This window comes from Protopterus annectens, chromosome 10.part0 (genome assembly GCF_019279795.1).
Source record: "Protopterus annectens isolate FY-2018-M chromosome 10.part0, PAN1.0, whole genome shotgun sequence".
Classification (NCBI taxonomy): Eukaryota; Metazoa; Chordata; order Ceratodontiformes; family Protopteridae; genus Protopterus; species Protopterus annectens.
Window position 1 is genome coordinate 437,732,538 of NC_056744.1, and position 13,384 is coordinate 437,745,921.

General features: G+C 39.9%; 1 protein-coding gene across 1 annotated transcript in view; it reads right to left on the minus strand.

The window, feature by feature from the left end:
- LOC122814170 (kinesin-like protein KIF2C) overlaps positions 1 to 13,384 on the minus strand; it is a 1,072,320-nt gene that overhangs the window by 947,532 nt on the left and 111,404 nt on the right. The window lies entirely within an intron of this gene.

The following is a 13,384-nucleotide window of genomic DNA, read 5'->3' on the forward strand; positions in this document are numbered from 1 at the left end:
CAGGGCATCTATTTGCTTTGCCTTTGGCAAAGTCTCTGTTCTGTCCAATTGTGAACAAATTTCCTAGAGCCTTGTGCATTTCCTTAGATGTGATCTGTGAGAGATACCTTCTTGTTTTGTACAGGCAATTCTTCTCTGTATACAACCCCTCTCCGCACTCTCCTCTTGTCCTGTAATGCTTTAATCTTTCACCCATCTCCTAAACTTTCAAGATCATTCACAAGTATACTACAATATTTCTCCACATCTAACGTTTACCTAGAGATTTCTTGGTGCATTACTGTGCACCATTTATCTAAGTCACTATTCATAATACCACTTGAAGTGCCTTTACTTTTAACCCAGGCCAGCCTTGACAAGAAAAAAAACAGCTGGAGGTACCTTCATAACCAAGAACAATAAGTGATGCAATAGAAATGATGCACACAGGTGTGGCATTAATTTAGAACAGTACAACAGCCAAACATTTCCATAGCCCACAATCAACTTTATTCCATTTCTAGATGCCATTTATGTTGGTATCCTCCAATTTGAAGCTAGCATGCACCATATGTTGCCACACAGGCACTAAAACCCAAGCAGCTTGGTTTAGGACCAAGGTACACTGCTTCATATTTAAACTATACGCAAGCCCATGTCTATAACATTCCCACCCAAGTCAACACTGATGGTGTAGTCAAAGTACAGCTATGCTAAGCACTTACCATAAATGTAGCTGTTAACTGCAACAGTAGAACTCACCTTTTGGATACCCTGCTGTTCACATAGCTCATGGCCAGCCAGTCTCCCCAGGGCTCCACCTGATATCCTCTTTCCACAAATATAAAAGGTATGCTTGACAATCTTCAGATCTTTCTTACCTAAGCATTACCAAGGTATGCCCCCCAGGGACAAACAGTAGCAGTGACAAAGGTCTACCCCAAGGTATCCCTAATGCAAAACTGCCAAATGGCCAACAAAAAAGGGATGGCCTAGTAAGGTAACAGTTGCAGTGGAAAAAGAAAACAGAACTGTCACTTGCCATTCCAACCCAGAAAGACCCAAGAAAAGCAGGAGAAAAGGAGCAGTGGGAGGGGGCTTGTACTGCAGCAGTAAAACTACTGTAAACCACATTTATGGTAAGTTTTTAAACAACTGTACTATCTTCATCACCATCCAGTTACAATAGTCACTCTTAAGATTCCCAAAGCACTGAAATCTGAGAGGTGCATCAACTATTTTGATATCAAACCTTGGAAGATAGCAGTCACCTCCTACTCTTGGTCCTGAATGCAGCTCTCAAGCCATTGCGTTCCTCGAAGGTGTGTACAAAAAAACAAAGTAGAAGCTCCTAAGATTGCCTAGGGTGATGGGAACTCTAGGGAAGGCTGTGGTAGCACCTGTAGCCGAATGTGCTTTAACATGGCCAGGGAAGCCCCAACCACACACTATGCTCATAAATGTAATGCAATATCAAAGCCACTCAAAGGGTTTGCCCTACGTCCTTTTGCAAAACAGGTGGTCATTTTAAAGAACTGAGTTTCTCTGTGGGAAGAATCTCAGTTGTGTGTGCAGGTCGAGTGCAGAATCCGTTTTAACTGAACTTGGGTTTCCAAAACACACTAAGCATAATGGTATGCTTTTAAGGTCAATTCAGCAAACAGGTTAGCGGTTTTGCAAGCCAGTCATGTCAGATACACGTATCTGAATGTAACAAAAAAAAAGTCTCATTCAACATACAAGATGCTAGTTCAAAGACAGGTAAAGTATACTTGTGAAAGTTGAACTTACCATAGCAGTAAATGCTTGAATGATCACTGCTCCAGTAGCCTTAGCTACAGTATATGGATTACATCATGTCAAGTATAACAGCTGACCAGCGTCCAAAGTTTGAGCACCTTCCACGTACCCAAACTGTCAAGCAGCTTGAGCCAAACTGATGGACTAGTTTGGGAGAGAAGCCCTTCAGAGCTTTCCTGTAAGCTGCAAGGGGGAGGCCAAGTCCTGAAAGTACCATGCTAGGAACAATAAATGTCTACACACTGGCATAAAAAAACACCAAAAAAAAGGGGAGATGCTACTGCAGCAGTGACCAACCATCTACTGTTGTGGCAAGTTCAACCAACATAATTGTACTATATTCTTTATATTGATCACTGCTACAGTAGCCTTAGCTTTATGGGTAGATTACAACAGCCAACTACATTTGAGAGGAGGAAGTGAGGTCCAGAAGCCCCTGGAGAATGGTCCTAGCAAACCTTGATCTAGACCTAGAGAAGAAATCAAGCCTATAGTGCTTTGTAAAAGTATGCACAGAGGACCAAGTAGCTTCTAGAGTACTTCTAGAATCCAACCATTTCCAAAAAGCCAAGTACGACAGCAAGGTCCTAGCAGAGTAGATCTTGGCCTTGCCTGGAATAGTATTTGGCATGGTGAGTGCGACAAAACGTAATAACCTTACACATTTAGAAAGTTTTAACAGGTTGCCCCTTCTTATCTTCACAAGAAATGAAAACTATCTGAAAACTGAAAGATCTAGTTCTGTTAATATTGTACCAGAATTGTCAGGATATTCCATACCTTGGATGGCCAGTCCCCATTTTTAGGTTCAGGAAAGCAAACAGGGAGATGGATAATTTGGCCTGAAAAAAATTCTGATACCACTTTAGGCATAAAAGGATCCTCTCAAAAAAACCCAACTCTGGAAAATGAGGAAGAGTTGACTCACCATAAGAGTCTGCAACTCAGATGACCTTCTTGCAAAGGTCAGGGAATTCAGTAAAACTGTTTTCCATATTAAAAATTTCAAGTCAGCCAGATTAGCTGGTTCAAATGGAGCAAGTTAGCTTCTCCAACAAAAAGTCAAGATCTCAAGGAGGGACCAGTGGTTTACTTGCAAGCCACTTACGCAAAACTCCTTTCAAGAACATTTTGACATGAGACCATCTTGAAAGAGGAGACTATGGGCAGACATGTTGAAAAAGTTACCCTGATAGAGGAATAAAGGCCATAGAAAAGAAACTCACAGAGAAACCAAATAATAAGTCCTTTAATGGGAGCTACACTTATGTTGAGACCAACTAGAAAAAATTTTCCATTTGCTAATACATAATTTTCTAGTAGCAGGCTTTCTTGCCTCCATTACCTGTTGCACATATTCAGGAAACAAGTGCCTAAAAGGAATCAAGGTGCCATCATTTAGGCAGTTAGCTGAAGATGATTGATGTTGGGGTGTTATCAAACCCCTGCTCTTGAGTGAGTAGATCCATGCTGTGAAGTAGCTTGTTGTAATTGCCCCTATTTCGAAAAGAAGGGGGTCACCACAATGATCTTGGGGAATTTTTTCTGAATCTTAAGTACTTTGTATATTAGTGGAAAGGCATACAGGAACATATCTCTCCAAAAAAAGGATCTGAAAAGATAAAAGGGTGTTCATACTGGGACCAAAGATTTCAGATACCACAGACGTCTTCTATGCCTTCTTGGAGTCCCAGAACAGAAATTTGCCAATTGATTATTCAGATAGGAAACAGAGGTCTACTTGAACTCCTATAGATGGATCAAATCTTGAAGACCCCCTGATCTAGTTTCCTTTCATAAGCATCTGTCCTGGTCTTGCTCAGCTTGCTTGTCTGCCACACAAATTTTACTCTGAAAGAATGTTGTATCCCTGTAGAGTGAGATTGCGCTGCAAGACTAACCAGGCTAACATGGCTAGTATGCAAAATGGGTATGAACTGGTTTCCCCTTGCTTGTTGATAATGCCACATGACTCATTGTCTGCATCTACTTGAAGTGGTCCCGAAGGCCAAATATAGTTCAAGTGCCTTGATCAGGGCAAGCATCTCCCTGATGTTTGTGTGTTCATGTCTGCCCTATCTCCCCCACACCACCAGACCTTTTATCCCTCCTGAAACTGCTCCACAAGCAAAGACAGAAGCATCTGTGTTGACCAACTGCTTTGAGCAGAGGGAGAAGGGGAGACCAGGATTTAAGCACATCTATAGTCTCCACAAAAAATTCTGACAAAGCTCCATACTGGGATCTGAAAAGAAGGGGTACTGGAGCTGAGGCCAAATATTTCAGCTACCACTCATTTGGAGTCTTGTCAGAAGCATCATGAGAATTATGCAAGTCATGACATGCAAAAGCCCGCAGTATTCCCTCAGTGATCAAAGTTTGAATGGAAACCCTAGAAATGGAGCTAAAGATCTATTTTCCTTGTGGAAGGGGAGACCTTTGAACGGAGGTGTCTGACATCCCAGGAACAGAATCCTGTGTCAAGAAATAATTTTGAATCTTCTCTTTAAATCCTAGCTTTTACAAGAGATCTTAGCAAAGAGAGGGATTGCTATTTCTGAAAAACTCTGCAAAGATTAATCCAGCTGTAATGAGCTATAACTGGAGCTACACAATTGGTGCAGTTGATAGTCCAAAGGGTAAGGGAAAGGAACTGAAAATGTGATCCAGGCACACAACCTTAAATGCCTGAAGTCTGGATGAATAGGGATGAGAAGCATCATTTAAGTCTAGTGTTACCAAGAAATGCGACAGGAAGCAGTAACAAGTTATGCAGTACCTTCATTTTGAATTTGGGCACTGTCACAAACTGGTTAAAAAAATAACGAGAACTGGAAAAGCATTTTCTTTGGCATTAGTACATAGTTGAATAAAACCCCTTTCCCATGTGGGAAGGAGGAATGGACAGCAAGTGATGAACAAATAGAAGTGAGTTATCTGCAGGATGACCCCCTGGAAAGGAGAAATTTCTTCCCACTGCCTCAGAACCCTCAGAACCCACAGAGAAAAATTAAGATTCAGACTTTCTGGAAGAGATAGGGTGTCATGGTGGGAGGGGGTCACAACGGCTCTTGAATAGTCTTTTAGACTTGGACTGTCCTTGGTATTGGAAGGTTTGAGACTTCTTTTTGGAATCCCCTTGCCACGTCTTAAATGTTTTACCTAAATTCTGTTGACTTATTTTTTTGCCAAAACTGGAGAAGAAAATCTCTTCGACAATTTGAAAAAGGAGGGATGAAAAATCTTTGAGATCTCTTTGCCATTTTCACTACACTTTGATCACCTCTACAGCAGAGGGGCCAAACCATCTCTATCCAAGGGAGAATTTAAAATCTCATTTCTATATCTGGGAGGTTCTGAGAATGCAGCTAAGCAAATCGTAAAACAATTCAGAGAAACAATGGTTCTGCCATCAATCCTGCTAAAAACTTGAAAACTTTTAATAAAAATAAAACAATTATGAATTAACACACTGGCTCATAAACCTGATAAGCGCTTTCAGTGCAATACCTTTTTTGAATACTAAATGTTAGCCAGTAAAACTTCTTGTTAAATACCTTCATTCTCTGGTATTCACTCATTCAAAGATACTTAGTAGCCATAGCAACGTATACACCCTTTCAATTAGGTTGGAGTGCTGAAGAGATTTTCTTTTTAGTGCAGGTTTTAAAGGAACAAATGCATTCAGACCTGGTGGCTAATCTGAACGCAAGTTAATTATCCACTTCATTTCTTCAATTTTTGTTTGATTTACTAAATCACTACCTCTTAATGTTTCACAGAGCCTAGTTAGTGTCAAACTTAAAGGAATGGCTACCATTTGCACTAATGTGCATATAAAGTGCATTGCTAGTAACTACTTATGCTGGCTAAATGTTTTAGGATATGTTCTTTAAACATTTGGTTTGTTTTTCATATGTAGTATACCTTGCAGTGACTGCAGGTTGCCACATATATGTTCTTACTCCGACACTTTGCAAATCCTTCAAATTTATAGTTCTTAGTTAAAGGATGTATAAAGATATTAAAGTTGTTAAAGAACATGCCTTGCAACTTCCACATTTGAACGTACCAACTCCTACTCATTTGAAAGCTCCTATTTTCGGAGATGGCTTCAGTTTCTGTTTTATAACAAGACTTTAGATTTTTCCTGTTCTTAAAAGAAAAACTGGGTTGATCAACAGTTTCTCTAATCTTATCAGATTAGAACACTGGCCAAAATTTCTTAGTGATGTTACGAATAGCAAAACTGTCAGCACTATATGTTAGCTGACATCTCAAGTTAGACTTGCTCTTTTGGCCTTAATTCCTCCTTGGTCCAAAAAATAAGGTCTTGCTGTCGGAGAAAGTCGTTCCAAAGTAGTTGCTTCATTAGTTTGTATTCCTTTGGTTGTATATCCCCTCTTGGTAAAGTCCTTGAGTTTAGTTTGCTCTTCCATATAGTCTGTCCCTCATACAAAGTTTAGATACTCTAGTTAAATTGGTTGGTCACTATATTATCAAGGACATGTCTAGGATGCATACTGGTATTGTGTAACAGATTATGCCATACAGGTTTTCTATACATTCTAGTACTGATGCATCCTGTATCTAGCATCAACTTAACATCCAAAAATTCTGTCTCCATATTAGAGGAGGTCATTTCGATTTTCAAAAATGAAGTTGTGTTGGTCAAAAAAAACATACAAATTGCTCCAAAGAAGTTAAGTCACCTTCCCATAAAAGAAATATCCACAAATCGAGTGTAGACAATTATGTTATTGTTCCATTTGTTATTAACATCCACTTTCCATAACTCTTCCCATCTTGCCAGGACCAAATTAGCATAGCTATTTGCACATGGGGTCCCCATCGCTACTCCCGATTTCGGCAGATAACAGACACTACCATATAGAAGTACATTATTATACAAAACGTATTCTAGTAGACTGCATATTAGGTGGATATCAATAGCGGTTTCGTGTTTCACACCAAAGTGTCTGATGGCTTCAATCCCCCCATTCATTAAGTATGGAAGTGAATAAACTGTTCACATCCAAGGTTACCAACAGTAAATCCTTAGAGACGCTCATCTGTTGTATTTTCTTACAGTTCATTCAAGAATTCAGCAGAGTCCTTAATCACCGCAGATGCATGGGGTAGCAATTCCTTTAACTCTCCTTCTATAAAAATAGAAAGGGGTTCAGTTGTTCATCCCTTTCCTGAAACAGGTCACATAGAAGGGTCATGTAGATTCTTATGTATCTTGGGCATTCCATAGATGTTGGGTATAGTAGGATGATGCACTATAAAAAAAAAAAAAAAAAAAGAGAGACAACTCTACTTCTACATCTATTCATCAATTTGTCAAAGAGTATCTTGGACACTTCGTATAATCCTATTAAGTTCTATCAATCCTCTGGTAAGTAGCTACATCTGGTAGCATCTCCATTTTGATATCATAGAATGACCTATCCATAACTACAACTGCCTCTCCCTATCAGCTTGCTTAATCATAATCATAATGTCCTGCATATTCTGTAGTTGAAATAATGCTTTCTTCTCATTTAGAGTTAGGTTATGGAAATGTTGGTTTCCCTTCTATCTATATTCAACCACTTAATTTTCACAATCGTACGAAGGCATCTACAGTCGGATGACAATCAGGAACGAAAGTACTTGGTTTCTTGTATCCATATCTAAGCTTGAGATACTTCATTTGTATTCCCAAAAAGATATTTCAAAGTTACATTCCTTCCAAAGTACTTTAAATCTACAGTAAAATTCACTCATGGGCAAGTGCAAGGAAGGTACAAAACTCATTCCCTTCTCTAATAACGGAGTCTGGTCTCTAGTTAATTCAGTGCTCGATATATTAAACACAAGGGAATCATTTATTCTTGAAACCGCTTTCTTCCTCTCTCTGTTGAGGGCATGTTTCCCTAGAAGTATTGTTCTACAACAAAAAAGGAAGCTGTTGGTAAACTGGTAAATGTATCACTCCATCTTTGGGAGTAGTGGCATTCTGCATATCCAGATTGTTTTGAATAGATGTATCTTTTTCACTTTGCTCCGACAGTATTTCAATACTGACAGTATCAGTTACCAGTATCAGTTACCAGTATCAGTTACCAGTATCAGTTACCAGTATCAGTTACCAGTATCAGTTACCAGTATCAATTACCAGTATCAACTACCAGTATCAACTACCAGTATCAACTACCAGTATCAACTACCAGTATCAATTACCAAGCTAACATTGTTATCCAGAGTGCAAATCACAGCTTCATGAGTTTTCAAAACTTCTCTATTATTGTCTTGGATTAGTATATGCACTTCTGCTTCTACTACAATTTTCACTTGTTTCCTAGTAGGAACCTCTTCCTTCTCAATTTGTTAATCCAATTTTTTTACATTTGCTCTGGTCTGCATGGTCGTCTTGTCTTTCTGCTATTCAAACAAATGACCCTTCTTAAGATCATTAAAATCCCTGATCAATTTGCTACTTTTCACTCCTTTTAATTTAACACCATAAGCATCAAGTCCATCTTGCAGCGTTCCTAGTTTCATCAAATTATCAGATAATGTCATTTTTTCTAGTTCATTTTGTTTTTATTCTATTAGGGTTGCTGCTTCAACGTCCTGAGGCTTAAAAAATTCCATTAAAAGTTTCATATAGCTGAACCTGGTTTCTATATTTATCCTTTGCCATTCGGCAAGTAGTTTAGGATACATATTACCATAACTTGGCATACATCTTACTCTTAAACCTCGTGGAATTATATGATAAAGGCACGCCTCCATATGAAAGCATTGCCACTGTAAACGCTTGCATTCTCTACTTCCTTGTAAATGCTCTCAGATAGCAAAGTTTCTCCCCTGTTTGTCGGTAGTTCTAAAGTACCGTTTTCAAAGTTGAAATCAAGAAGTGGGTTAGACAGACATTAAAATTATTAGCATAAATCCTTCTACTTGCCATTTCCAATGCTGGTTGCTGTAAAGATGTTGATTCTATAGCACAGTGAATGTGTGATACTCCGACCAACAAAGTTACTAGCAATGCACTTCATATGCACATTAGTGCAAATGTTAGCCATTCCTTTAAGTTAATGACACTAACTACAATCCATGAAACATTAAGAGGTGGTGATTTAGTAAATCAAACAAATTGAAGAAATTAAGTGGATAATGAACTTGCTTTCAGATCAGCCACCAGGTCTGAATGCATTTGTTCCTTTAAAACCTGCACTAAAAAGAAACTTTCTTCAGCACTCAAATACCCAGCTGAAAGGGTGTATACGTTGCTATGGCTAAGTATCTATGAATGAGTGAATACCAGACAATGAAGGTATTTAACAGGAAGTTTTTACTGGTGAACATTTAGGATTTGAGAAAGGTATTACACCGAAAGCGCTTATCCGGTTTATGAGTCAGTGTATTTCATTTCATAGTTTTATTTTTATTAAAAGTTTCAAGTTTTTTTGCAGGATTGTTGGCAGGACCATTCTTTCTCTGAATTTTGTACTCTGTGCTCTGCCTTTGGTGACGCTACCTACTTTCTTTTTTGCTTGCAATCTTAAAACAATAAATGACCATAGCCCTGGTAGCACAAGTCATATACTGCAAACAATGACTAGTGACCTGTGCAAAACAAGATATTAAGTTATGTAAAATGTTCTTCATAACTGTAGATAAAACATTCATACTTTCACAGTATGTCAGAACAAACCTACAAGCCTGACAATTTAAAAATCTGAAAAATCAAAGCTGCAGAAATGCAGACTTTTTCCCATGCCTATCAATTTTCCCTTCCTTATTAGCAAGATAAGGATTGTAATTAAAAGTGCTTAGCTGCAGTAGAGTCAACCAAGGCAAGAGCTGATGGGTCGAGTTTGGAAATGGTGTATAAAAATGTATAAGACTGAGGAACTTTATGAATCTTGCCTTTTTATGGAGACTCTAGCTGGCCATCAGGAAAATTGCAGGCAGTAAGACATCCTCTAAACAGAGGGGACAGAATGAATTGGTGTAGGTTCTAGAAAGTCCTTCTGTAACAACTTAGTACTGAGGAACTGAGAACCCTTGGTCTTCTCCCAGTAACACTGGGACATTCTAGCAACATTGTCAGAAATAGAAATCCCCATGGGGAGAATCAGAAATTGAGTTCTCCTAACTCTGAATCAGAAATCATACAAAACTCCGAATCCAGCCCTGCATCTTCCAGTTCAGATTCAAAATCTTGAATCTCTTCAGGAAGAGAGGTACCCCCCCCTCCTTTCTTTTACCAGATGCTACTGTAATAGTATCAATAACCGGAATTAAACCCTGAGCCAGTCCCAGTAAACTACTCCTATCCAAAGAAATTTAAGCACTAGATACATGAATGGTTTTTGTTCCTTTTTCACAGGAAAAATGTGGCGAAGCATGTTACTACTAGCAGCCACAGCTTCCCTAGGGATGAGCACAGCGTTCTGACAGAAGAGAAAAACCTCTTTTCCCTCTCCCAGGAATGACAGGAGTGGCTCCTTCTCACCCACTGAGGGGACTCCCAACAGAAGATGTGGCTAACCCCCATCCATAGTGGTGGCAAATGCTACATCAGAAGGATCTGGGGTAATAAGAGACCAGCTCTCAGAGATGCAACAAATGACCACAGCAGAGTACCCACTTGTGGCTGATGCAAATTGCTAGCCTACTGTGATGGCAAAGGCCGACTGCTTAACTTTCTGTAGCTGGGAGGACAGACCGTAGAACTGAAACGGTTTCACGGTCAAGCTGAAAATGGTGTCTCTTTCCCAGGGAATAGCAGCAGCCAATTCCAGTAAAACTATCAGTCCACAAAAATTACTTTAACAGAAAAAAAGAAAAACAGTACAAAGTATTTTCGGGCATTATGGCAGGCCCACAAAAGAAAAACATACTACTTTTAAAATAGACATAAGAGTACATTTAAAAGTTAGTCTCAAGACAGTTTGTTAAACACTCCTAGCTTTAAAATAATGTTCCTGTAGAGGAAAGTAATAAAAGTATAAACAAAATGGAAGTCCACCCCAAAAGGAAATTTATCTGCCCAGCAAAGGAAAGCACAAGCAGATTTTTGATATCCCTGAAAACCTCAGAACACTCTGCAGCAATACAATTCTAAAAAGCTTTGTGCCCCAAACTTGGCTTTTAGTCAGCTCAGGCTGACTATTTGGGTGCATGGAAGATGTCCTGAAGCGTTGGAAGTTGGCCAGCTGTTATATTCTTGGCAGGATATAACCCATATACCAAAGACTACTTGCAGCAGTGATCAATATTAACATTGTCGACTTCCTTAACATGTTATGAAGGTCCAATAGTGGAGCAATCTGTCTTGTGGGTGGCCTAAGGTTAGGAATTCCCCTTGGGAACTGCTTAACTAAAGGAAAGTAATGTTGTGTGTTCAATAGGCAGGCTAGATGAGATAAAACCATGACTTTTCACATTATGTAACCTAAGCCTGCTTTGCAGAGGTCTAACAGTTACTCCAAGACTAGTGCACCCTTAGCATTTCTAGGGAAAAGATCACTACAGTGTGCATTGCTTTCCAACCTCCTTGATATTTTTCACATCCTCTGAATATGTGTCTGCTTGGAATTAGTGAAATATTCCAGGCAGTCTGTCTCAGTGCAGCCAAACTGGGTTGTAGCAATAACCCCTTGTTCTGAGTTAGGGTCCACTCACTAAAGCACTTCTTCCTATTTTTCTCTTGCCAAGTTATACAAGATAGTCCCAATGCTAGTATGGCTAAAAGTAAGCTATGAGGATAATTTCTGGTCTCATCCCGCACTTCTGTCAAAACTCTGGGGAATAAAGGTATGGGAAGGAAAGCATACAGGAAAGTACAGTTTTGTACCTACCATAAATGTAGATGTCCGATAGGAATGCATCTGCAGTCCTTACAAATGGGTTGTCCTGTCGTCAGGCAGCCCTTCGGTCGGCCGGATTCCAAAGTCTGGGTCTGGCCTCGGCTGGTGTCGCACTTCACCCGACGTCATAGCTGCAGTTATTCGGGTATAAAGGCATCAGCCGACGCCATTTTCCTCAGTGTTTCTTGCCCCAGATGCCAGGTGCCCTCTAGGAAGGCTAAATTTGGATAAATGCAAATGATTCCAAATAGTAGAGAGCAAACAGAAATAAGCATGTATGTACATATATATACAAAAAAATACACCATAATAGATTCCCCCAGCTAGCTACAGATGGGCAAATACCCTAGGAGTACCACAGAGGGGAAGGAGGGTGGGTAATCCTGACTGCAGATGCATTCCTATCGGACATCTACATTTATGGTAGGTACAAAACTGTACTATGTCCTTCAAGGATGCATCTGCAGTCCTTACAAATGGGTAGAATACCATAGCCAAACTGGGGGAGGAGGAGAAATGAAATTATGGTGTAGTTAAGATCCCTTGCAAAACAGCAGTGGCAAAACCTGCTCGGGATCTAGAGTATAAAGGTAAATTATAATGCTTGGCAAATGTATGCACGGAGCTCCAAGTAGCAGCCTCTAAAATGTCTTTGGTAGCCACTCCTCGAAGAAAAGCTGTGGTAGTGGCTGTAGCCCTTGTAGAGTGAGGCCTGATGTTTTCTGGAGTTTTCTTCCCATGGTAGGAGTAACAAAATCTAATGCAATTTCCTATCCACTTAGAGATTGTCTGTTTTGAAATTGCTTTTCCTTCCATTCCTGTTGCATATGCTACCAGTAGCTGGTCAGTTTTTCTATTGCTCTTGGTCCTGTCCAGGTAGTAGTGTAATTGTCTATGCACATCCAAGGTATGCAGCAGTCTTTCTCCCCTGTTCTGTGGGTTGGGGAAGAATGTAGGAAGGTGGATAGCCTGATTCAAAGATACTTTGGAGACCACCTTAGGCATAAAAGTAGGATTTGTTCTCATGGACACTATCTTGATGGAAGATCAGGAAGGGCTGTACTGCCATTAATGCCTGTAGCTCAGATACCCTTCTTGCTGAAGTGATTGCCAGTAGGAAAGCAGTTTTCCATGATAAGTATTGTAATTCTGCTGTTGCTGCTGGTTCAAATGGAGGGAGTGTCAATTTTTCTAGTACAAAGTTAAAGTCCCATGCTGGCAATGGCAGCTTCCTAGGAGGTTTTACATTTTTAATTCCTCTCAGAAACAGCCTGAGCAGAGGATGTGAGAAGACTGGAGGATCCAAATCGTATTCTGCTGAAATAGCTGATGCATGAATCTTAATGGAATAGGACAGGCCTTTGTGGAAGAGCTCTGCCAAGTATTCCAGGATGTTGGCTGTTTACCATTGACACATTCTCTCCTTTGGCATTACTCCAAATGGAATACCTTTTCCATTTTGCTGAATAATTTTTCCTTGTTGAGGGCCTGCGAGACTCCAAAATAATGTCTTTAACCCTTTGGGATAAATTTGGGTTATTTGTTCTTATGCAATGTTCCAGGCAGTTAGCTGCAGTGTTTTCAGGTTTGGATGCAGGGTGTTGTAGTTGTTCTGTGTTAACAGCAAGGGAACAAGGGGTAGGGGCCATATTTGTTCCCGAGACATGCTCCTCAGTAATGGGTACCAATGTTGTCTTGGCCAGTCTGGAGCTATCAGAATGATCCTTGGGCGGTCC